Genomic DNA, 27951 nt, shown 5'->3' with positions numbered 1-27951 from the left:
ACATTCTTATTCCTCTTTCATCTGTTCAGCTTCTCTTTCTAGCTCTAACTTGCCCAGTGAATCATTTCATAGAATGTTGCTGAAAACATCAAAATATACTTTTTAAAAAATCTTCCATATTTAATAGTAGGTCATTAATTTTTTCTAATAATGAAGATGGATATCCTTTCTTATTCAGGTATGATATTTAAAATCAGCCGGTATAAATAAATTCTCAGACCAGTATACAATGTGTATAATTCTATTCTTTCTACAAGAAAAAAACCTTTAAATGTTAGGAAGCAGAGTTAATGAAAAGGTCATAAGAATTTGCCTGATGTGAAGATGACTTTTACTCAGTCCTCAAGGGCCTTTCCTACAAATTACAATCTTTCATTCAGATTGTAATTTAAACAGATGAATAGGCAAGTTCTGTCTCAACCTAAAAGCCTATAATTCATTTCTATATGCCATTTAAATGGATTTTTCTTTGACTTAAACAACATTTTTCATTCATACTGTCTTCTTGTTTTACTTACTAATATTGTAAGATGTGGGAGGAGAATAAAAACATTTTCTGCATTTGATAACAGCAGATACTGTACCTATTAGGGATATGTCATTAGGTAGCCGGAGGTGTAGCCTAGCAAGTAGTCTTAGACTCAGCTGCCAACACAAAGGAGAAGGAAGAGAAGTCATTTAATAATTTCTTAAAAATCTTTGCAGACTATTCTGAATGTTCAATGGTGATCTAAAACTTTTGCCCTTTGTAAAATGAATTGGAGCCATATTTATCCAGAGTTTAGTGCAAATGTAAGGCCCAGAAGTCAAGCAAACACAAAATCTACAAATGCAAAAGTAGTTAATGTCATTCCTCAGTACACATCCTGAGTTTCATGTAAAACTTAGGAACAGAAAGAATTATAATGATGCCTTTTGTTTTGTGCCACCTATAAAGTGAAATGTTAAATGACTCTACAATTATTTAAAATTAGATAGTACTCTACTTAAAAATTATTGTGACTGATTCATATCCACAGAAGATAAAATTTAAAACTTAAAGCACTCACTAGTATACATTCACACTTCAACAAATACTTACATTTCTCAAGTATGTTGTCAAAAGATAAGGCTGACGGTCAGATAAATGGGATTGCTTCTGTGACAACACCAATTTGGTTAAGAATCTTTTCTAGAACAATTGTGGAAAGAATTTCGGAGGTCAAGACTGAAGAAGCCCTAGAATGTTGTAAGCAATATCTACAGGACAATTCTGAGAGAAGCACAAAATATTTCAATGCTGATAGAACTGGGGCCAGTAAGTACTATATTCCAGAGGGGGAATGATAAAGGAGGAGGAAGTCGAAAAGAAGGAAAACAAAGTTGAAGAGAAGGGAAGGAAGTAGAAGAGAAGGAAGAGAAAGTGGAAGAGAAAGAGGATGAACTGGAAGGGAAGGAGGAAGACCTGGAAGAGAGGGGGAGAGGAAGGAAAAGAAAAAGAAAAGTAAAAAGAAATTTCAAATTAGAATTAAAAGAACAAAACAGTGATGGAATTAGCCTCATCCCACTCATAACAGGCTCAAGGATATAAAGTGTGAATTCTTTGAAAGACTAGTTTGAGTGGAGAATGTGTTCACAGAAGGTCCCCTAGATTATTTTAGCCAAGAGGCCACTGCAGCCAAGCTCCAAGGGATCCCAGCTACTGCTCAAGTTGGCACCAGACTTAAACATCATTCATGAGACATTGGTTCTTCAGGAATGCGGAATGCAAGAATTATGATTTATGTTGGAGAAATTCATGGTCTCGCACAGAACCATTTATCAAAATATATACAAATCAAGTGCAAATCAATAAAAGATTTCAACCTAAAATTGTTCAGGGTAAAACTACTAGAAGAAAATAAAGAGGAAAAGCTCCATGGTATGCACTAAGGCCATATTATTTTAACTTAACCATAAAAGCAAGACTACATAAACAAAAACATACAAGTGAAACAATGGCAAAATTATGAAAAAGCAAAAAATGCAAATTATATCAAACTAGAAATAATTCTACTCAGGGGAAACAATGAGCAGACTGAAGAAAAAGCTGCAGAATGGGAGAAAATGTTTATAATCAAACATGAAATGAAAAAATTGAGAAGTGTGTGGGAAGGAGTGACCAATGGAGGATGAGGTTATTGAAGGGAATTAAACAGATTCAAAACGTGTTACATTCAATACTGATTTGTTAAATAACATCCTTCTTGTACAACTGCTTAAATATTATTGTTATTATTATTATAAACGAGTCTGGGCATTTAAGATAAGGGAGAATAACATATGTATGTATATATTTGTATACATCTCTTCCCTTAAGCCTTCCTTCCTCTTGCAAGTATGCATTTCCTGGTACATATTTTGTTGGGCTTTGATTCAGTCTTTCTAAAGAATTACACTATTTGAACTAACTTCAGATGTATACATACTTGGATAGGTAGATATAATCTATCTATCTAGATACACACACATATATACATCTCCTCAGTCCCTTACCCTCATATATTTGTATATAGAGATATTCATTTCTTTATAAACACACATTATGTACATATATATGGACGCATTATTTTCTAAGCCTCATAATATTTCACAAGGAATTTCCAATGTGTGTGCAAAATTATGTGTCCAGTGTTTCTTGAACAGTGTCACTCGTTCCATTATTCTCCCTTATCCTAAATGCCCCAGACTCATTTCATTTGTAGTATAATTTTTTTTCTTCAGTCTGCTCATTGTTTCCTTGTTTTGGAAGGAGGGAAAATACAGTTAAAATCCACTGTCTATATCACAAAATTAAGAAAAATAAGGGAAGGGGTGAGTGGGAGGTAGGTGAAGGTATTGAAGGGGATCACAAAGATCCAGATATGTTATATACATAAACTTACTTTCTAAATGACAAAAATATAACTAATCTCAATTTCCAGTAACTGATAACCTGATGAATAAACCTGACTTAAATAAAGAAGGAAATGCTATAATTTGCAATAACATGAGTGAATGTGGAGGACACGTATGTTAAGTGAAATAAGCCAAATACAAGAAGACCAATACCTTATGGTGTCATCTGTGAGTATAGTCTACAAACGTTAGCATGTTAGAGGTAGAGAGAAGAAAGGTGGTTAGGAGAAACAGGGATAAGGGACTAAAGAGATATTTATCAAAGGATACAAAAAAAAACTTCAGTTAGCATGAACAGTTAATGATATCTATTTTACAACATGTTGATGCCAGTTGACAGCAAGGTACACCTGGCCAGCTCTCTCTGCAGGTTCTACAAATTCAACCAACCATAAATGGAAAATCTTCAGAAAACTGCACTTCTGACTTTTTGTTTTGTTGTTATTCCTTAAACAATACAGTGTGACAGCTACTTGCATAGCATTCACATTGTACTAGGTTGTGTCAGTAATCTGTTGATGACTCAAGGTATATGAGAGAATATGAATAAATATTATGCCATTTTAACCTAAGGGACTTTAATCATCCATACATTTTGTTATTAGTGGAATACCTCGGGTATAGACCAACTATATTGCATTTAATAAATCACAAAGAGAATAGAGTTTAAATCTACATACACACGCATGCACACACACACTATTGCAATCTGAGGGAAAGTGTATGTTAATTTGTTCAGTTGAGGTCAAGGCAAATATTTTTAAAAATCCTCACTGTTGGGGCAGGGAGGTTGCCTAGCATGAAAGAGGACCTGGGTTCAATTCCTCGGTACCACATACATTGAAAAAAGAAAAGCTGAAAGTGGTGCTGGGGCTCAAATAGTAGAGCTCTAGCCTTGAGAAAGTCCAAGGACAAGAACAGTGCTCAGGCCCTGAGCTCAAGCCTAGGATGGCAAAAAAAAAAAAAAAAAAAAAATCCACATTGCCTACGGTAGAAGCCACACAACTTTTATTTGTCAATAAAATATACAGATTTTAAAAGGTCATATACCACATACTCTGTATGACATTTAAAACCTATGCTCTCTGAGGTTTATTTGAAAACCTCAGAATTGTAGATTAGATAAGAAAGGACTCAGGAGAAACACAGTCTGTGAATTAAAATAGAAGAAAATCATGTGCTTTTTACATTGCTTAAAGAATTTAAAGCTGGGATATTGTTAATAGTGGAGCACTTTACTAGCACAAACAAGACCACAGGTTCGATTTCTAGCCCTTGAAAAAAATAATTTTAAAGTATAAATTGTAATAGATTATAAATTGTTAATAATAAATCTCTTCTGGGTCAGAGCAGAGGCTGAGTGTTTCCTCTGCACCAGAGATACTGTCGCTGTCCCAATTATACAACTTGAATGCTTGGTACCAGGATGGTAGCCTTTAGACATGCTGAAATCTTACAAAGTTGCTTTTGTAGAAGCAGACAAGGTCATACTTGGACTGAAAGGTGTTATTTTCAAAACTCTAAGATTCAGTTCAGTTGTTGTCTTCTCTGACTCCCTTCCCTAAAATTTTCTACCTTTCTCTGGGCCGGGAGTTTGGCCTAGTGGTAGAGTGCTTGCCTAGCATGCAGAAAGACCCGGGTTCGATTCCTCGGTACCACATACATAGAAAAAAAGCTGGAAATGGTGCTGAGGCTCAAGAGCTCTAGCCTTGAGAAAGTCCAAGGATAGTGCTCAGGCCGTGAGCTCAAGCCCAGGACTGGCAAAAAAAAAAAAATCTACTAATTCAAGTTCCTTTGTTATTGTGCTAGGTAAATTATTTAGAAAATCACAAGGAGAATAGAGTTTAGATATTCTCAGGACGCCCCTCAAAACAGGATGTTTTATTTAACTGGTTTTAGCAAAACAGTTAGCATTTTATAGGCAATCAGTCCATGTTGACTGTGAAAAGAATAAGTGAATGAATGAACATAGATATTAATTTGAAATTAATCTTAAAATATAGATAGGGTTTAGCAGTCTTTGGGATATATAAAGTACTTTTCAATCTAAAGAGAAACCATTTATTTTTCTTATTGAACAATCTCCTTCATTCGTTCTACAAATATTGATAGAAGAGCAACTGCTAAGAGCAAAGCCTTTAAGAACTAAAATTCTGTCAAGCAGTGCTTCCTGGGCTTGAAGACTGTCAAGTACACTATGATTCTAAATGTGCTTATTGTCATCTGTGAATAACAGTCCTTTTAAAAGCTAATGGGATTTGAATGCATACAAAAAATGAAAGCAAGAAATACCCATGCCAAACTACACAAGAATTTATGGCACTCTTACCCTGTATGTGGAATCAAGGGATTTAGGTTATTGAGGATAGCATTCTAATGAAGTCTTTTCATCTGTTCTGCACATCACCATCCTTTCATTAACTATACACTGGAGACTCAACTGTGGCATGGCACCAACATGCTAATCCTTTGTTTGAGAGGGTCCCTGGATCTTTATGCCCTCTTTATGTCCCCTCAATCTTCTTTAATTAACTATGAATTTCTTAATTTTTATTGTTTGCTATTCTGTCCAATTGGCTCTTCTCACAGCCATCTGTTCTAATGTATATTTTATAAGTGACCCTCATATTTTAAATGCCATACTGCTCTAGTCAATGGTTTGCACTGTTGTTGCCAAAATGATAGAGCACTGACTTCTGGTGCCTGTAAATTACATGCCTAAGTGATACAAAGATTTCACTTAAATATGAGCTTACATTGAATAAACTTACTTAATCATAGTCTCAGCTTTCTAGCAAGTGACCTTCATGTATGTTTCCTTAGCTGGAAATTGGACACATGTTCTAATTGATTCTTGTGAGTTGAAGGAGACATTTCCCCAAATTCTCAAAATACATAATCTCCATCCACGTGATTTTAGTTAAAATCTGGCCATTTGTACTAGACAATATGGCCAATGGGTGGGCCCTCAAAGCTCATAGCCTGCCATAGAAACAAACAGGATGGAGGTTGTGCTACATTTCTTCTTACATTTTGTTAATGGGGGGTCAAAAAATGACCTTATGCCCCCACCTCCACCCAGGGTTGAAGCTTGAACGCAGGTCACTGAATACACTGGGCAAGCAATCCCTCACTGAGCTATCCTCCTAGCCCCAGCACATTTCTTATTACACAGTAATATATTTATGGATCACAATGGATTCAAATGAACACTTTCTAAATATTTTCAGAGTGCCTTCTCTTGGTGTGTGTGTGTGTGTGTGTGTGTGTGTGTGTGTGTGTGTGTGTGTGTGTGCACATGCATGCTTACTATAATGTGTGCACACATTGATCCTGGGATTTGAACTCAGGATGTAGGCACTATTGCTGAGCTTTTTTGATTAAGGCTAGTGTTTTCCCACTTGCACCACAGATTCATGTCTCACTTTTTTTTGGTGGTTAAATAGAGATAGGGCCTTTCATCCCTGGCCTGGCTTGGAACCAGATCCTCAGATCTTAGCCTGCTGAGTAGCTAAAATTAAAAGCAGTCTTAAGGGTCTCTTGTGCCAGGCTCAAGGGTGTCTTGTCTTAGGCCACATTTTTTCCCTATGGAAAGTTTTCTTCCCTAATGCAATTCTTTGGAGCTCTGTCATTCCCGGGTACCACCTGTCTTTCTTTGTTACAATCTGATATCTCCTTCCCATCCCACTGCTGTTTGCTATACCAAAATGCCAGCAGTGTTGAAGATCGAATGTGTGCTACATTAACAATTCTTTTACCTTGCATGCTCTCTTTCATCTAATAAAGCAATGTTTATGAAAATTAACAAAGCACAATCATTCTGCTTCATTCTGAAAGAAAAACAGAAATATAAAAGCTGCATAAACATTACTTATTTCCAGCAGATAGAACTGACCTCTGTGAAGTACATTGATTACCTTGTTTTATTTTAGAGCTGAAAAAGATTTTCAATAATTCCTTCAGTGATAATGTTCTATGAGTGAGCATGTTTGTGTCCAGAAAAATCATGAGACTTAGTTAAAATAGAGAAATGAACCATTGGAAAGTTGAATACACCTTTTGTAGATACTTTAAAAGACCAGGAAAAACAAAACCTTCTAGAATGAGCAAGGGAACAAATTATCATAAACTCCAAGGTCCTCAGAGGCACTAGTACTATGTCAGGAAAGGCAGAATGAGTTAAGTGAAAAAAAGAACAACTTAATACATATAATAGATTATATTCTTTTCCAAGTAAAGGCTTGTAGTGAATAAACATCATCCAACAAAAATTACTGAATCCTTCATGACAGTATTCTATGCCTATCAATTTTTAAACGCTTTTAAAGCAATGCTGTTTTTGTACATCTATATACTCACTCTCTTTTCTCCAAAATGTTATCCTAAAGAGGTGTTTTGGTTTAGGCTATATTTATTGTATAGTGCCAAAAGACAGGTCAAAGGATATCTTAGAAATTCTCATGGGCTAAGAAAAGAGATCATATTTCAGTGTCTTCTAAAAACAAAAGGACTCTGGGAATAGGAGCAATGAATTTGGACTCTGACAGCTCCTCCATTTGTGATGGTTATTGGTTACAGGGCTTTACTGCTACCTGGAAGTGTAAATTGCACCCCTGAGATTGTTCTGCGTGTAACCTTTAGCTCATACTTGATAGCAAACAAATGAAAGAGAGGCAATGCCATCAGATGTGATGATTTATTTTTAAAGCACAAGTTTTTTGTTTAATATAAATGTAAAAACATAACTTTCCCTTCAAGCCAGCCAGGTAGTTTAAGCAATTTATCAAACTAAAAGCACTGGAGCTCTGCAGTGAGAGCAGAAGAAAATGCATTCGTGTCCAAGTAATTGTCTTTCTCTTCCTGAAATCCCACAAGATGGATTCATGGCATAGATGATTGTAAATGATGAGTAGAGTCAGACAGAGAAACACCTTTATGCCCTTGGCCTAATTTTATTTTATCTTTAATTTTCACAGGTATCAACTAATGTTGATTTTTTTTATTTTTTGAAAAGATTTGTGACTTTTTTTTAAAAAAAGGACTCTTAGCAGCCATTCATTCACTTAATGAATGCAGTTCTTTCAAAGGCTTTTCTTTTCTTCACTCCTTTGATGTAAAGTATTTTATGACCTTTGCACAATTCCTGCCCAGATAGATACAGAACAGATTCAAGAAAAAGTCTTGTTGTGACTACTTCAATCCACTAAAGTATTGATTCAGCACAATTAACAAGGTAAAAGATTCTTGCTCTCATGGAACTTAAAATATAGTGGAGGAGAAAAGAGTGACAAGAAGGGTAATGTTGCTGTTTTGCTAGTTTTCCTTTTTTTTTTTTAAGACAGGGTCTCAATAGCAGCCCAGGCTACCCTGGATCCCACAGTTCTTCTACTTCCAACTTCTAACTACTGGGATTACAGACGCAGGCTACATTCCCTGCAGCATAGCAGTTTTTCAACTGAGAAAGCTTCTCTGAGAAAGTAATAGTTCAGTTGAAATCTAGACAGTAAGAAGGATTCCAGATATAAGAAGGTCTAAGAAAAAATATTTTTCGTAAGGGAAATACAAATATCAAGACCTTGATTCATAAAGAGCTTAGAATACTTAGGGAATGGAAGAGAGTCCAATATAATTGAACATCATGAGTGATGTAGAAATCACAGAGATGAGGGTCAAAGGTCAAATTGTGCAAGGACCTTAGGGAGCAAGTAGTATATTATTTTTAAAGACTAAGTCAAAGCGCAACCAAATACATACCAGGAAATGGGTACTTGCAAGAGGGGAAGGGAGGGCAAAGGGGAGAGTAGCTGAGGAATGAAGAAAAAAGGGGGAGAATGCAAGCAAGAATTCGTAGATAAACCATAGACCTGAGAAATATAAAGGAAGGATGGGTAAAATAAGAGGTTGAAGTTTTTGCAGTGGTGACACAGATCAAGATGCATTGTATATATCAACTACTTTTTAAATTGCAAAATTTTAATAAATAGCCTAAAATTAAGGTAAGTAAGGAAAAGGGTGGGTTGGTGGAGTGGGTGAGAATGTTGAAAGACATGGCATTTACCAAGATATAGTTTATTCATAAACTGCTGTAATGAATGGCAACTTCTTTATATAACTATTTAACGATGATAAAATTGTTCAAAAATAAGGAAGTCTTCAGGAAAATGATACAATAATTTTACTAAAAATCTCATTTATGTGTTAATGTGTTTGTTTATTGAGGCTGACATTTTTGAGTTCGAGGATAGTAGAATCACAATGTAGCCCACCCATTCTACATATTGAATGCTTTCTTACTGGTATTTCTTGATTCATCTTGTTCTATAATCTTGTTTTGAAGGTTGATAAAGCAGTAAAGAGGGTGCATGAATGCCTAAGCAGCTATCAAAAGGACAAGGCTTAGACAAATGTACCTAGTGAGGTGTACAGGGGACAGAAGCAATGAAAACAAGTCCCTGAGTCTCAATAACATGGAAAAATATGTGCAAATGTTATAATGTGTGGAGGAGATTTTGAGTCATCAGGAAAATGAGTTTGATAAGTAGGCCTTCCACTCCCTTGACCTTCATTGTCAACCTACCTGCATAATCACAGAGAAACATACACCTTACGCCCTCTGCCTTTCCATTCTTCAAATGCATACTTACAATAGAAAGTAAGTCAATGACAGGCCTATTACATTTGAATTAAAACCATACAGATCACACTTCAAAATCAGAACTAGCTGCAATACTGGGACATTTCAAAGCACACACATATTAAGAAAAATAGATTGAGCCGGGTACCTGTGGTTCATGACTTTAATCCTAGCTATGCATGAGGCTGAAGTCTGAGGATGGCAATTCAAAGCCAGCTGGGGCATGGAAGTCCACGAGACTCTTATCTCCAATTAACCACCAGAAAATAGGAAGTGGTATTGTGGTAGATCAGTAGCCTTGAGCTGAAGAGCTCAGGGACAGTGCCCATGCCTGAGTTCAAGCTCCATAACCAACCAAAAAAAGGAAAGAAAAATAAGTTGTATATGACATCTTTTCACCTATAACATTTCGCACCATTTTCCTCATATTCTCAAAACAGGGGGAGAAAACATGACAAATTATTTCCATAAGAATTCAAGAACATTTTTGTGTAATTTGCTGAACATTTTGAAAACAAAGTTTTTAGTGCGACTGGAGCTACATTCCTCAAGGTAAAGGAAAACATTTATTCAAACACATAGCTGATATGTACTATAATGCTGAATTTTAAATTTTTGCTAATAAATTGGAGATAAGAAAGTCAGGGTTTTGGCAGGGGAAGGAGACAGGACCTAACTTCAAATATCATCTGTCAGATCTCAGCCTTCTGAATAGTTAGGATTATAGGTGTGAGTCATTGGCATCCCGCACAAATGTCTTTTAAAAGAAATTAAATTGTAAATTACCCATTTTTCCTTGACAAACTTCCATATCTCATTTTTACTGAGACGATACTGAAATTTTCTTTCCTTTTTAGTCTTTTCAACTAAGACTCAAAGATTGTTGTAGCTTCCATAAGAATTTTGCTACTCCTTTGTCACAATATGTTTGGGCTTTACAATGAGTGGCCCTGCCAATATGGTCTTCCCAGAATCCTATCATTATGCTTTTGAACTCAGCAACCAGAGACCCAGAGAAAATGCAAATTTAACCACTGGCAATACCCAAGTATTATCAATCATTTCTCTACTAATTTTAGTCAAGACTAAGTAAATTTGAATTCTTATTGAGTATGTGTAATAAATTACAAATATTCACATCCTACAGAGGCAGAAGCAAAACACCAGAGATCATTTTCATATGTGTTTCTGTCTCAAGACTTTATTAAATTCGCCTTATTTTTGCAGTGTTTTTCTGATAGGTCCTTGCTGTTCTCCTAAGAAATGGAGGTAGGCAGCAAATATATGTAGCTCTGAAAAGGGAATAGTAAAGATTAGAAAAGGAAGAAACAGAAGGTAAATATAGACAATAGTTCTCTTGAGCTTGTTTCTGTCTCTTTTACTTAAGCTTCAATAACCTTTATTATACTTTTCTTATTTTTAAAATAGTGTACTTGGACTACATCAGGGTCAAGTACAGTAGCTGAATACAAAACTAAAATAATTCTATTTTGTATGGGTTTGTACTATAAAATGATAATATTAAAAAGTGTTCTTAACCTGGGGATATAATACAATGGTAAAGCACTTGCCTAGCATGCACAGCTCTGAAATTAATCTTGGTCCAGAAAAAAATATTGTAAGCATGCTCACAGGTTTCAAATAAAAATTAGCTGAATATATGCCTGAATATAGATGTCAGTGTGTGGCATATAAGTATGTAAATAAAATTTCCCATTTTTTATATAAAAATTGATATCATAGAATTCAGCCCAACTTTACCATAAAACAAATCTATAGTAAGAAAGACAGAGGAAACTGAATAGACAACCAATCAACCTGGGGAGAACACTGACTTTTTCAAACATTAATTAGATAAAAGCAGTATGAATAAAAATTATATAAAAAGAAAGAGGTATCTGCCTCCCATGATTCATGTAATTTTAGCTACTCAGGAGGCTATGATCTAAGGATCATGTTTAAAGCCATCCCAGATGGCTGTAAAATTCTAACCTTCAATTAACCACTAAAAAAGCTGGAAGTAGAGTTGTGGCTCAAGTGGTAGAGAATCAGGCTTGAGCACAAAACAGCTAAGGGAAAGGGCCTAGGCTTTGGGTCCCAGTGCTCTCTAAGTCCTCATATTTTTCTGTTATCATGTGGATTGGTGTAACTAGTCAAAGATTCACAGAATTCAATAAAATATGATGACCTTTAGCAGACTCCATGCTCCTAAAGGATTATCACAGGCCTCAAATGCATCTAACTGAAGCAGATCTGTCAAAAAGAGAGAGCACAAGCCAATTTAATGGGAATCAGTAAGCCTTTTTAAAATGTAGGAACAATTGCCACTATTTCTACTTATTTGGGGTTTTGTTACTGTTGTTATCTAATGTTCAAGAATGAATACATTTTTATTTCCATCTAACAGATTCTTCAGTTTGCTTAACTAATTACATGGTAGGTTGCTGTGGTAGAAAATATGTTCCTATGAACCTCACTCCAGTTAGAGAATGGCCAGGATCAGGAAAACTAATAACAACAGATGCTGGAGGGGATGTGGCCAGGAGGGATCACTACTACACTGTTGGTGGGAGTGCAAACTCGTTCAACCACTATGGAAAGCAGTATGGCAGTGCCTCAAAAGACTAAACATAGAGCTCCCCTATGACCCAGCAATTCCACTACTTGGCATTTACCCAACCATCCAGAAACTAGGGCATACTAAATCTACTAGCACAACAATGTTCATTGCAGCATTATTCACCATATCAAAGATATGGAACCAACCTAGATGTCCCTCAGTTGATGAGTGAATCAATAAGATGTGGTATTTGTACACAATGGAGTTCTATGCTGCTGTCAGAAAAAACGACATCGCCCCATTTGTTAGGAAATGGAAAGACTTAGAAAAAAATCATATTAAGTGAAGTAAGCCAGACTCAAAGGAACTTAGGCTCAATGGTTTCCCTCAGTTGTCATAATCAGTAGAAAACTTGGGCTCTCCTAGCAGAGATTTGCAATAGAGCAAAACCTTGATACAAAAGGCCATATAGAAGGACACTAAATGAAAGGATCTCTAGGATATAGAAACATAAGCCATATAATGAATGATTGTTGTTCTTAATGTACTATGTTATCTCTCATCTCTTTCACTGTCCCTTGGTTATCTCATATTGCTACAGTATCTCACTTCGTTACCTCATATATTGGATATATTTGTATTTGGTTGTTTGAAATTGGATAAGGGATAGGGGAAAACAAGATGAGGGGTGGGGGTGGGGGGAGAGGGAAATGGGGACCAAGACATATGAAAGGGTATCATTGTATGGGAATTAATGCACCATCTATCTGGCAAATATCATGTAACCCTTCTATGAATTACAAAAAAAATATATAAAAAAAGAATTACATCCTATCCAATTCATACAGTGAGACTAACCAAGGATATTCTTAAAAATCAAAAAGCTCAATAGATACGTGCATATGATCATTTAAACTGATTTTTATTGAAATAAATTTCAAGAAATGGAAACAATAGGTATTTTTTGGTGGTGCTTTACTTTTTGATTCCATTTTTGTTTTGTTTCCTTTCCCTTTGTTGCTGTGTTTTTTAAAAAAAATACTTTATTTTATTGGGGTAATGTATAGAAGGGTTGCAGTTACATTTGTCAAGTAATGAGTAATTACTTCCCACATATTGATTCCCCTTCTTCTGTATTTGTCTCCATTTCCCTGCCCCACCTCCCCCAATCATCTTGTTTTCCCCTCTTCCCTATTTCAAATGGACAATAAACCATAAAGGCAAAAAAAGAGAAAAGTAATAACTTCATATAGTACATTAAGAACAACAATCACAAAGATAAACCACTTGTTTCCATATCCTAGAGTTCATTTTGTTTAGTCTCATCCTATATGACCACATTTACATAGCTTTTGAGCTATTGTGATCCTCTGCTAGGACAGTCCTAGATGTGTACATATTATTACAAATGAGGGACATTATTGTTGCTGTTTTTGATTTCTGCACTTTTTTCTTGTTTTATGTTTATCTGATTTGGGGAGTAAGGGAGAATACAGAAGTGGTGGGACAAGGGCCAGGAGTTTGGCCTAGAGGTTAAAGTGCTTGCCTAGCATGCACGAAGACCCGGGTTCGATTCCTTGGTACCACATACATACAAAAAAGCCGGAAGTGGTGCTGAGGCTCAAGCAGTAGAGCTCTAGCCTTGAGAAAGTCCGAGGACAGCACAGCGCTCAGGCCCTGAGCTCAAGCCCAGGACTGGCAAAAAAAAAAAAAAAAAAAAAGAAGTGGTGGGACAAAAGGTGAACAAATTCAGTACTGATAGTCTCTAGACACTAAGTTGAAAACAAAATACATAACTTGTAGGGGAAGGGGAAAATGGGAGATAATGAGGAAAGATGTGACACTTTTAAACAGAAATGTGTGATTTATGCAACTGGATCCCTTTTGTATATAACCTTTACAATAAAATACATAAATAAAATGAAAAAAAAAGAAAGGACCTCCAGGATATTGAAACAAAAGCCATATAATAAATGATTGTTGTCCTTAATGTACCATGTTATCTCTCATCTCTTTTACTATACCTTGGTTATCTCATATTGTTACAGTATCTCACTTTGTTATCTGATATATTGGATATATTTGTATTTGGTTATTTGAAATTGGATAGGGAAGGGGGGAAAACTAAGATAGGGGAGTGGGTGGGAGGGTAATGGGGACCAAGACATGTGAAAGGGTATCAATGTATGTGAATTAATGCACCTTCTATCTGGCAAATATCATGTAACCCTTTTATTAATTACAATAAAAAATATTAAAAAATGAAATATGTTCATATGAGATTCCAACCAACAGCATCTTACTGGAAACCGAAAAATCTGACAATTTAGAATTTTGACAAGCCTACTCATCTCTGCAACTATTTACAAGAATGTTTAATCTATATCATGCTGTTTTAATTTTTTATGTGAGATATAGTTACTTTTGGGGTTTTTTTCTTATGACATTATTTAAAAAAAGAAAATAATAATTTTAACCTGACAGCATATTTAATTCTATATTTCAAAATGCTGTTTTGAAATACAATCAGTATAAACATTATGAGCTATTTTATATTCTCTTCAAAATCCATTTTATGTATATTCATTTTTATTTTTATTTTTTTGCTATCTTGGGGCTTTAACTCAAGACCTGAGAGCTGAACCAGAGCCTTTTCTCTCAAGAAAAATACATTGCAACTTTGAACCATATCTCTACTTTTGATTTTCTCATGAGTAATTGTAGTTAAGAGTCTCACAGACTTTCCTGCTGGATCTGGATTTTAACCACTATACTAGATCTCAGCCTTTGCCACCAGTGCCCAACAAATCCAGTATATATTTTTATTATTTTATTGTTTTGCTTTTAAAACTTTGCATTAGCATAAATTATTTGTGCAAGGGTTTGTATTGTAATAGTCACATAGATGCATATATTTTAGTTTGATCAAATTCACTATCAACTACTTCCATTTTGTTGACACAGAACGTGTTCCTACTGTCTTCATCTAAAGAGATAAATATTCAAAAGAGCCAATACTCTTGTAAGGTTGACCAGTTGTCTATTCAGCCTTCTCTAGCTTTTTGGTAATATAGTAGTATTGTCTGTTTGTGTTAAATTTAGTGACATCAACAATCAACTTATTTAAACATATCTCCAAACAATAAATGCAGAAAAGTACCAGTACTTGATGTAGCAAACCCTATCTCAAAACAGAATCAGTTTTTTATCTAGATACAATCTAAATTCTCTACATAGCTGCAATTATATTACTTGATAAGAAGATGATGAAAACAAAGGGCTATACGGGAAACTCAGAAATACAAGGTCAAAGCCTACTTTGTACAAGTTTAAAAGATAAATGCTTGCTAGATTCATAAGCAAATGGATGGTGATGTTTGCAAAGATTCATTGAGTTATATTAAGCAATGTTATATCTATAGAAAAATTATGAGATGTTAGATAGATAGATATAGACATGAATTATCTAAAACTCTCTTTTCAAGTAAAAATGCTTAAATTCTAAATCATTAAGTGTAGTATTTAGGTTGTCATGACACAGATACTGGAATAAAGAATTCTAGAACAGGTGTTGGGAGTTTGGCCTAGTGGTAGAGTGCTTGCCTAGCATGCACAAAGAACCAGATTTGATTCCTCTGTACTATATACATAGAAAAAGGGAGAAATGATGTTATGGCTCAAGTCATAGAGCACTAGCCTTGAGAAAGCCCAAGGATGATACTCAGGCCCTGAGTTCAAAGTCTGAAAAATGGTACACACACAAAAAAAGAATTCTCCAGGCGCAGTTGCTCTGGCCTGTAAACCTAGCTATTCAGGAGGCTGAGATCTGAGGATCAAGGTTCAGAGCCAGCCTGGGAACAAAAGGACATGAGGCTTTTATCTCCAATTAACCTCTAGAAAATGGAAAGTGGGGCTTGGCTCAAAGGTAGGTTGGTAGCCTTGAGCTGAAGAGTTTAGGGATAATGCCGAGGCCTGGGGATAGGGTAGTAGCCTCGAGCTAAAGAACTCTGGGACAGCACCAGGCTGAGTTCAGGCCACATAACCCATAAAAATAAACAAACAAACAAAAAGGAAAATGAATTCTAGGCTGGGAGTTTGGCCTAGTGGTAGCGTGCTTGCCTAGCATGCAAGAAGACCGGGGTTGGATTCCTAGTTACCACATACATAGAAAAAAAGCCGGAAGTGGTAGAGCTCTAGCCTTGAGGAAGTCCAAGGACTGTGCTCAGGCCCTGAGCTCAAGCTCAGGACTAGAAAAAAAAAGAATTCTAAAACAGATCATGGAATTTTTGTATATTAGATCTGACTTCCACATACAAGAGAAAATCCTTTGTCTGTCTGGACATAATCTTTTTCAGGTCCATCCATTTTCTTTGCAAATGATGTAATATCATTCTTCCTAAATAATTACCAAATTTTTACTCTCTGTATACATATACACATATGCACTCATATATAGATATGTATATAGATGTATGTATATATATTTATCACACTTTCTTTATTCATTCTTCTACTGAAGGACATCTGGGCTGATTCCATACATAGGCTAAAATAAATAGTGCAGTAATAAACATAGTTGTAAATATGGCTTTACTGCATCCTGAGCTATAATCTTTGGATAAACTTTGGTTTAACTTTTTCCTGAGACTGTAAAATAGATATTCTTTCCAATTGTTGACAATTCAAGGAAAACACTATTATTTTAAACTCCAATTATATTCCACTTAAGCAGGAAATTATTAATGGCCCATTAACACATGTCCATATTGTTAATTACATATAATTGTCACCTATTTTCCCCTGAATTGGCTTCTTATCAAGCCACTACTGGAAGGTTTAATTACACTTTTCATGTACTCAAAGACTTCATTTTTACTATCAGATTACCTCCAGATTCTTTTAACTCTTCAGGTCAATTACCCACACCCAAGAATGCCTTTGGATTCACTTTCTCATCAGCAACTATCCTTTACATTTTCACAGATTCTTTACCTAAAGAATTATTCATGCCCTGAATCTATGAGATACAATATAGAGAAACATAACCAAGTGATGTATAAAATTTTACTCTGTCCTCTCTGAGGCCAGCCTGGATGGCCATGAATGAGAAGCAGTAGACATGTACTCAAATCTGGCCAAGAAGAATGATGAAACTGTGGAATCAAGAATACAGAATGGAAAATCTGCTCAGCTGACATATTATAAACTCTGGCCAAAAAGGAATAAGTAGCTAAATCCTGGAACACAACAGAGCATTTCCATGCTGAGGATTTTTCAGTAGGGTTTGAAGGTCTATCTTGTCAAGATCAGAGAAGTATGTCATGGTAAATGGCCTGTCTTAACACATGAATTAACCCTGGCAATTTGAAGATAAGAGAGGGTTGGGTAAAACACAGAGATTTTTCAGATTAACTAAATTTACGTTTAGTTGCTAGTTCCAAGTACTTTTACACAAAGTTAGACTTTGGCATTATTATTACAATACATAGATACACACTTTACATATATAGTCATGTGTTAAGACATATTAGACTCACACAATCATATCAGAATCACATCAGCATGATATATTTATGGTTCAAGGAAAACTATAACAATATATAAATATTTTATCCACTATTTTTCTATTTCTGTGTGTGTGTGTGTGTGTGTGTGTGTGTGTGTAGGAGTGTGCGCACGCGCGCCAGTCATGGGGCTTGAACTCAGGAATATAGACACTGTCCCTGAGCATTTTTGCTCAGGGCTATCTCGCTACAACTTGGGCTACCATTTCATTTTTAGTTTTGGGGGAGCTTATTAGATATGAGTCTCACTGACTTTCCTGCCTAGGATTACTATGAATGGTGATCTTAATATCTTAGCTTCCAGAGTAGCTAGTATTATAAGCATGAGCTACTGGTATCCAGCTTACGTTTCTGTTCCTAATTTGAGTTACTGGACATATCCCCCAGAAGTATTAGTCATAAAACACTTACAAAATCCTGGAGGCTAAGATCAGAGAATCAAGGTTCAAAGCCAGCCCAGACACAAAAGAACCTGAGGCTCTTATCTCCAATTAACTTCTAGAAAATGGGAAGTGGGGCTTGGCTCAAGGGTAGGGTAGTAGACTTGATCTAAAGAGCTCAGGGACAGTGCCCAGGCCAAGTTCAAGCCCCATTACACACACACACACACACACACACACACACACATACACATACACACACACACAAACACACACAATCACACACACACATACAAATCCAAATTGATATATGCAAAACATCTTTCCTCTTTCCCCTGAATATACACTTACAATCAGATGTGCACACACTAACACAGATACACATTTATTATGAAAATTTGTTTGGTATCAGTGATAGTATATATTATTTCATTCATTCTTCACATAAAGGGTATATACAGTGAGCTTCAGAGTCAAAAAGTACACTTCCAAAGGCCACACCTCTAGGAAAGAATCAGGATAGAATTCAAGTCCTTTGTTTCTGTAGTCTTTATCTTTCTATTCTATGACATTGTTTTGTTTTGTTTTCCAGGCCATTGTCCTTAAAACAAAATATTAGGAAATCTGTGTGTGTGTGTGTGTGTGTGTGTGTGTGTGTGTGTGTGTGTGTCTGCCTGTCTGTCTGTCTGTCTGTCTCTGTGTCTGTGTGTCTCTCTCTGTCTCTCTCTGTCTCTGTGTCTGTCTGTCTCTCTTTCCCCCCCCCTCTCTCTCTCTATCTCTCTCACACACACACACACACACACACACACACACATCTAATCATGTGTTGCATGCCTGTTTGTCCATGTATAATACAATCTCAATGGCCAAATACAATGTGATAAACAGTAGAATCAAAGAAACACAGTAGAATCAAAAAAATCTGATTTCTCCAATTAGTGGCTGTGAAGTCTTGACAAAACTATTCTTTCTATAGGCCTCAGATTTCTTTCCTATAAAATGGGTTCTTCAATTTCTACTGTCTTCATTAGGTACTTACATAGAGCCCTTAGCTAACAGTTCAATAAAAAGAAATGAATGAACAGAAGACCTGTTCTCTGAGTCCTAGAAATGCTAGCTAAGTTTTAGAGATACATTCCACACCACTTACTGTGGAGAGTTTTCAACAGTGAACTTTACAGGGTTTTACAATGAGAAGTAATTAACTTGCATGCTGGGCCATCACATATTGGCTATTGAAAGAACTCTATGGTAAAAGGAACTGAGTTGCCAAAGTTCAAAAGGCAAGATACTCAGAGGAGCTACAGAATAGAAGAAAAGGTCACCTTTGACTGACTCTTGCTCTTGGTTATCAAAGGTGAACAGTTTTCACAGCATCTAGCCCATGTGTTCAGCAGCCCCCTGATGGATGCTTTTGACAGAAGGTGGGAAAGAAATGTTAAAGAAGTAAAATGTCTAAGCTAAGCTTTCTCTCTGCAAGAAGCTATCTCCTATTGTAGCAACTCCCAGCCCCACTGTTATGCACTCATGAAAAGGACCCCTTAAAAGGCTAAAAATACAAATAAAGAACAAAAATCAATGTCACAACTCTCCTTTAAAATGCTTTTAGATGAACTCTGAAGGTTCTGCAAACATTTAGATACTCAATCAGAAGATATGAAGACAGGATACCCTGAAGACCAAGTGAATAATATTGGCAAACGCATCTCTAATTGGCAGGGTCCAAGTGAGCAATAATTCAGGGGAAAATGCATTTTTTCCTAGAATATGTCAAATGTATAGAATTTGGAGTTTAAATGACAATCAAACAGGAATGAATGTACAGAATCATGAATTAAAATATTGTTTGTGTGAAGCCATTGTAGCCACTTGAAATGAGGGGGAAATTTTTTCAACAAAGGTTGTTTTAATATCCATGACACAACATAACTTCTTGGGTCATGTTCTTCGGACTTGAATAAATCAAATGCTGTTAGAGTTATAGAAACATTCGACTGTAAGAGACTGGGTTTAGCATAAATCTGGGAACTCCAAGTTCAAACTTGAACATGCATGGTAATGTTTCAACTCAATTTTTTCACAATAAAATAGAAATACATATACACAGTATAAGTAGAAAGTGTGTACATTTCCCAATGAAATAGAAAACTCAGTAGCTCTCTCAATCATGTATTAAGATCTCTTTTTCTTTCAGGGCATATTTTTATTGTCTTAAGCAGTTGTACAAAAGAGGTTTTTGAAAAAACCTGGAGTCCTGGAGCTTGAACTCAGGGCTTGGGCACTGTTCTTGATCTTTCTCATGGCTACCACTCTACCACTTGAACCACAGTACCTCTTCTGGCTTTTTCTGTATAAGTGGTACAGAGGGCTTGAACCCAGGGCTTCGTGTGTACTAGATAAACACTCTAGCAGTAGGCCACACTCCGAGCCTTACAGTATATCTTGATCAATATCACCCCTTTAAACATTCTCACCTATCACTCCTCTACCCACTACTTTCAACATCTTCTTAATTTTATAGGATACACATTGGATTTGTGTGTGTGTGTGTGTGTGTGTGTGTGTGTGTGTGTGTGTGTGTGTGTGTGTGTGTGTGTGGTAGAGCTTGAACTCTGGGCCTGGGGGCTGTCCCTGAGCAATTCAGCTCAAGATAACTGCTCTCTACCATGTTGAGCCAGAGCACCACTCCCAATTATCTGGTGGTTAACTGGAGATAAGAGTCTCATGGACTTTCATGCTTGGCCTGGCTTTGAACCACGATCCTCAGATACTGTTTTCCTGAGTAGCTAAAATTATAGGCATGAGCCACCAGTGCATGGCTACACTGGATTCCTAATTGTATTCTTGCCCTCTTCTCTTCATTTGTCTACCCCATTCCATTTGACCCCATCCTATCCTTTTAAAATACCCAAATTCTGATGGTTTTTTGGTTTTGTTTTGTTTTGTTTTGTTTTTGCTGAACTTTGACTTTGCCTTTATAAGAAATTGCATTATTTGAGCTCTCTCTTCACTCTACCTAATTTCAGTTAATACATTTGTATATGCTTGCATACCATTCAATGTATTTGCTTATAAATTTATAAACTTAACTTCCACATATAAGGGAAAGACATACATCCTTTGTCTCGCAGCCTGACTTCACTCAACACATCTTTTTCCAGATCTTTCTATTTATTTACAAATGGTATACCATCCTTTCTAATGAATAAGCAAAATTCCACAATGTAAATATATCACTTTTTTGATCCATTCATACACTGAAGGGAATCTGAGCTGATTCCATACCTGGGGCACAGAGAGTAATGCTGAAATAAACATGGTTTTGTTGGTGGCTTTCCTGTATACTGCATTTTTCATTTGGGAAGATAGTACTTCTGAACCACCACTAATGGATAACATAACTATAATGCCTTTATTGAAAAAGGAAAGTTTTATGATGTTGTTAAGTTGAATATTTTTCTTGATTCTTTATTCTGTTCATCCTATAAAATTATAATCCACTTCTTTAGCCATTTCATTGCTCAATTTTGCCACTAAGGTGATGATTTCTCATTATATTAATATTTATTTAATTTTATGACTGCTTTTGAGATGTGTGAGACTATGACCTGGAACAAAGGAAGTTCGAAAAATACATGTGAGTAGCTAGACAAAGTGGTGCATGCCAACCTATAAATCCAGCTTCTTGGAAGGTGCAGATGGAGTCTTGTGTTTTGAAGCCAAACCAGGTGGAAAATTAAGGAAATTCTATTTCACAAAAGAGTTACATTATAATCCAAGCTACCTGGGAGGCAAAGGTAAGAGAATTATGGTCTAAGATTGGCTTGAGCAAAGGCATGAGACCGTAACTAAAGAAGCTAAAGCATAGTGAAGGGATATTGCTCAAGTGATAGAGCATTTGGCTTGCCTAGTTAGCACAAAGTCCTAGTTTAAACATTAGTATCACACACACACACACACACCATACACACACACACACACACACACACACAATATAGTTTCACTTGACACCTATCAAGTTTCACTTGAGAGAACTATAACCTATTGCAATCAAAATGAAAAAATTATAAAAATTAGCAGACCCAAACTCATCAAATCCAAAATGGAGTCAAACGCTGCCTACAAGCTGACTTTCAGCTGAAAATAGAAGAACGACAGGCTTAGGAGCAAGAAAGGAAATTTTAAAAAGTTTCTATACCTGAAATTCTCAGAATTCCGCAGTGGTTCATTATTCAAAATGTAAATGTCTTAACAGGTATTACAAAGTATATATGAAAGCCAGAAAGGTCTAAATTTAAATAGCCAGTCTGCACCCTAGCTAAGTATCTTCCCAACTGTAAACTTATAAAAGGATGTAAATATATAGTAATACCGTAAAAATTAAACAGCATGATATATGGAAAACATATAACATATGTCCAAGATGGTAGTTTCTATCATTGTCATCTTGATCATCATGCTTATTTTCTAGATCTTGGGTTTTAGTTCCTAGCACCAATGTTGTTACTGAGCACCCTTTCTTTACAGTGTGCTACCATTTGCACTAGGCATCACCCCACCACAGCACTTCACAGTATTGTACTTCCTACATGTGACTTTTGCCAGTGTTGCTGGCAACTTAATAGCAAGGAACCATTGATATTCCAGGCAAATGTGGAGAGAGATGGCTCCTCTTTCACCTGTTTCAATGGACTACAAGAGAGTCAACGCTCTGTGCTAACTCACAGAAGTTTCTGTGGAGGTAATCCTTTCACTTTTTACTCATACTGTCTCTCCTTATAATGTCTGAAAACGAACCTGTCATGGAAAGAGACAAGGAGGGAAGAAGCTGACCTCCATCAAATCTGAAGGATGGGAGCTATTCTACAGTAAGTGTTGCCTCTCTGGTTTGACAAATGAAATCTTAATATAAGAGAAAACTTGTTTTATTTGACGCTTCTCTTTCTCATTATTTTCATTTTATCTTTAAGTAGTTTACAAAAGGGTTTTTCAATCCAACATGTCCACGTATGAGTACAACGCATTTTGATCCATGTCACCCCTTTCATTATTTTGACTCTTCTCTTGAAGTGAATTATTTTTCATATGGTCCTTCAATCTCTGCTTCATGAATTATCTTTCAGCACACCTAGTTTTGCTAGTCTATAAGTTATACCCATTCAAGGTTAGGCTTATAATAATATTTCCCCCCAATATTCTACTTGTATAAATTGGCATTTATCTGTGAGTAAATAAATAAATGAGAAAAATGTATTTGAATAGGTTATCCATGTTTCTTAAGTCAATATTATTTTAATTTTAGCCACTTGGTTATCTAATCAGTAGCTCATATTTGATATGTCAAAATTGAACTCTTGATTTTCAATCCACACTTAATGCTTGCTTTCCGACAATATTTTCCTCTGATCTAAAACAACACCATCTCTTTTCTACTACCTGCTTAGTTCGACAGCATCAAAGTGACTTTGACTATTCTGCTTCTCTTATTTCACAACCAAGCCATCAGTAAATGCTTTAAGACCTACATTAGGAAATGAAGAAGTAAGCCAAATGCCAACTGCTCTCACCTACAAATTTGGCTTCCCATGAAACTGAAGCCCAGAAGATGGTTGCTCAATATCAGCCTGGGCAGAAAAGTTTAAGAGATTCCATCTCTAAAGCTGTCAGCAAAAAGTTGGGCTAGGGGTATGAACCAAGTGTAGAGTACCAATTCAGCAAACAAGGTGACTTAGTATGTTATGAGATCCTGAATTTAAACCCTGACACAGACAAAAAAAAAGTGTGTGTATGTGTGCAGTGAGTGTGTATATATGTAAGGTATAAGTGCTTGCCTTGCAAGCATGAGTCCCTGAATTCAATCCCCAGGATAAAAATAAATAAAAAGAAGTCCTTTGCCTATTCCACTTTCATCACTATGATGCCCACCTAGGCCCTATTATCTCTCACCTGGGACCTGGGTAATTTTTAAAGCCCGTGAAATCTTTGTGCTCAATACTTGACTTTTGTTTTTTATTTTCTTTTTTGCTTGCTTGCTTGTTTGCCAGTCCTGGGCCTTGAGCTCAGGCCCTGGACACTGTCCTTGAACTTTCTCAAGGCTCACACTCTACCACTTGAGTGAGAGCACCATTTCCAGACTTTTCTGTGTATAGTGTACCAAGGAATCAAATCCGGGGCTTCATGCGTGCTAGGCAAGCACTCTACCACTAGGCCACAATCCTGGCCTTCATGCCTTTTGATTTAGTCTTTTCTCAATACAGAAATCTGATGAATCCCTTACAAATAAAAATCAGAAAAATGTTCCCGCTCTGTTCTTCGGGTTTGTCTGCTTCTCATCTCACCAACAATGAGAGCTAATGTTCTAACAACACTGTATATGACCCAACCCTAAAATCTCCTTTGCTTACTAAATCCCAGCCTGCTGGTCTCCCTCTTTCTTGATTACACCAGGTCTGTTCAGAACTAAAGGCCCTGCTCTGAATACTTCTATAAATGCCCACCTGGCTAACTCCTTTCCCACTACACACATAGCAGACCCTTCATATGTGCAGTGTCCATATCAATGGATTCAGCAGCTGTGGATGAAAAGTAAATTGTGTAAGTACTGAATTGCACAGTTGGTTTTATTCCTACTATTCTTCTCTAAATAATGAGGTATAAAAGCTATTTGCATTGCACTTACAATACATTAGGCATGGTAAATAATCTAGAAATGGCTTAAACTATACAGGAGGATTTACATAGGTTCTGTGCAAATACTGCAGCATCTTCTATAAGAGACTTTTATCCTTGACATTTTATTTGTACAAAAGTCCTGAAACCACCCCAGAATAGCCTATCACAACTGAGACTATGACTACATTGGCTTAGATTTCTTTTGCTCAGCCAGGTCTGTCAGCCTTTCTGTGTGTCCTACCTCTTTTTTAGTTTCTTCATTATTCAAAGCTTTATGACCACTTATTAGTAAATAATCATTCTTTCTTAAATTATATTTGCCTTTCTCCCTTCCTTCCCAATTTTTATCCTTTTATAGCCATATATATCATAATTATTTTATCTACTCAGTGTATTACAGATAGATTCACATTATTTAACATTCATCTCCTGATATGCAGATAGATAAGCCCAAATGGTTATTCACAGGATATAATATTTAGTAAGAGAACAAATTCAAAATAGCTAAGATTAAAATGACACAGATGGTAGATGCAGAGAAAATAGGAAACATTTTTGAATAAGTAATATGAACGCTTATATATCAGCTTCATAAACATGTTTATTTACATTGCCTCTAAAACAGCATGTTTCTTCAGACACACAAATATTTCAAAAATTACATTGCATGTTACACAGTAAAAGTCTTCATTCTCTTTTCCCCAAAAATTTTCCTTCTTTAAGAGGGAAAAATGGCACTGATGTTTGCCTGTTACTTGCTGATATTCTATACCCAATCAACACCAATAGCCAAATCCTACTAATTCTTTTCTCCATCTACTTTTCATGGCAAGAACTTTTTAATGAGGTAACTGTACATGGTTGTCAGCAGAGTGAGCCTCCAAGTCTAGTTAGGACTATAGGAAATCACTCCTAAGAATGATGTTCACGATATTTTGTCTTTCTCAAATATCTGCTACACAATGCATGTGTCTTGTTATTGCCTTGCAAGAAAATCCTCCAATGATTTCTTCCTATCTTTTTTTTTTTCTGCCAGTCCTGGGCCTCAGGGCCTGGGCACTGTCCTTGGGTTTTCTCAAGGTAGAGCTCTACCACTTGAGCCACAGCACCATTTCTGGCTTTTTTCTATGTATGTGGTACCAAGGACTCGAACCAAGGTCTTCGTGCATGCTAGGCAAGCACTCTACCACTAGGCTACACTCCCAGCCCTCTTTCTATCTTTAGAGTCAGTTTCACCATAAAAACCTTAACATGGCTTCCCCCAAAACTTTCATAACTTAATATTGACTTGTGCAAAGGACATAGTAGAATGTTTTTAAAGGGATAATTTGAGTCAAATTTCCCCAGAAAGAAGCCATGATATTAGGAGGTAAGTTCAAATAAATAATATAGAAGGTGACTAAAAGTGTACTAGAGTTAGAAACAAATCCTTTAGGTAGATTATAAGGGCCTGTCATGGTTTACTGGTATGGTAGGAATTCAAAATGTCTCCAGGCACCAACAGCACTGGTTATAGGATTATAAGGAAAACAAAACTTGATTAGGAAAAATAATCAGGGCAAAGAAGGACCTTGAAACTGTTTAACATGAAGAATGACTGAAGGAATGAAGAATATTCCACCTAAATAAAAGTCACATGAAATCAAGATTTTCACATGCTACTTAAAAATGCAGTTAACCTTGCTCAGTTGAAGTGAAATTGAAAAAAAATCAAATCGCTTAGATATAAAAGTTCTTTTGTTTACTCAGTTTCTACACTATAATTAGTTTTCCTTTGGCTGATAAAAGGAAATAGGAGATTCAGAAAATTTATGACAAACTACACAAAAGGGATATTTGCTGGCTAATCAGCTTAAACAAAATTCTGAAATGTTATTGAATGTCAATATGATGTGTTCTCTGTACATATTAAATAAGAAATTTTTCTGACATATTTTGTACCATTAAGTATGAAAATATAAAGATTCTTATGATTATATTTCAATGTGTCTAAGTAAAATCTAATCTTGTAATTTTTTCACATGCTTTTAACTGATTATGAAATATAATAAAGCATAACTAGTGTAAGAGATAAATGGCATTTCTCAAAGTGTACTGACACGCATGTTAGACACACACACAAGTATATATCCAAATCTTGGAAGTTTCTGACTTAAAAGTTCTGTCTCTCCAAAGCTTTCCCCTATATTGGGAGGGGTGGGGGATGGAAATGGGGACAAAAACATGAGAAAGGGTAGCAATATTTGTGAAGTAATACACCTTCTATTTGGCAAATATAATGTAATCCTTCTACTAATTACAATAAAAATATATTTTAAAAAAGACTTTAAAGCTTCCCGAAAATAAGATTTTAAACAGCCAGGTGACTTTGGGCTCAGAGATAGCTGTCACAGTTCACAATCTTCTTCCTGCAGAAGTTTGAACCAAGTATAGTTTAAAATAATGATGCTCTCTGCCCCCCCTCAATTCTTGAGCGGGGCATCCTCCAGCTGGGAATCCTGAGCAAGACAGCACCAAGGGGTCCCCCACAGTCACAGACTCTGACAAAGCAGTGGAAACACAGCAGGGATCTGAAGGGCCGACCAGCAGCCAAGCTCCCCTTCTGAGAATCAAAAAGGCGCGGCTCCGCCCTTGGAGCCCACTTCCTCAGCTGGGCCCCGCCCCTGGGAACAGAGGGGTCTCCTGCTGGTCCTGCTGAGAGCCCCTGGAAACTCTCAATCCCCAGACCCTTGGCTTGGGGCCGCCCCTGGAAGCAGCACAGGAAAACGTCTGCCATCCGCGCGCAGATCCATCCCATGGTCCACTGTGAGGCCACTGGTTGGGCTAAGAGCTAGTCGTGCAGGAACACATAAGTTTTCTTCTAATACTTTACAAACTTTGTACTCAAATACACTACCTACTTACCAACTTAGGTCAGTTATCCTTATGCTATACCTTTTCTTCTTTACTACAATATTCTTACACTCCTACGTTAATCCTCTTGTACCTCCCCTGACCTTTCTCATTCTATTTTTCTATCTCTGGACTTCTGTTCGTCTTTCAACCCTTATACTGCATGGATCTACACTTGATGGCTGTTGAGCAATACTGTATATCTAGGTGTTTAATTATTCTCTAGGCTCAGAGGGACTTAAAGACAATAGAGACTGGATTGAGAGGCTTATGGTATAAATCGCTTATCAGTGGATGTATTAGACTGGTCGGTAACTGCACAGAAAGAAAGAG

At 36.3% G+C, this 27951-nt stretch overlaps 1 long non-coding RNA gene across 1 annotated transcript; it reads right to left on the bottom strand.

Moving 5' to 3' along the window:
• Nucleotides 1-10762: 10762 nt before the first annotated feature.
• Nucleotides 10763-24627, bottom strand: LOC150058939 (uncharacterized). Its single transcript, XR_016536567.1, has 3 exons — nucleotides 24552-24627; nucleotides 11739-11803; nucleotides 10763-10842 (listed from the first exon to the last, which is right to left on the bottom strand). It is a non-coding gene; the product is annotated as an uncharacterized LOC150058939 (long non-coding RNA).
• Nucleotides 24628-27951: the final 3324 nt, after the last annotated feature.

Source organism: Megascapheus bottae, chromosome 9 (genome assembly GCF_031878675.1).
Source record: "Megascapheus bottae isolate mThoBot1 chromosome 9, mThoBot2.hap1, whole genome shotgun sequence".
In the NCBI taxonomy this organism is placed as follows: Eukaryota; Metazoa; Chordata; class Mammalia; order Rodentia; family Geomyidae; genus Megascapheus; species Megascapheus bottae.
This window is presented reverse-complemented; position numbering and strand designations above follow the sequence as displayed.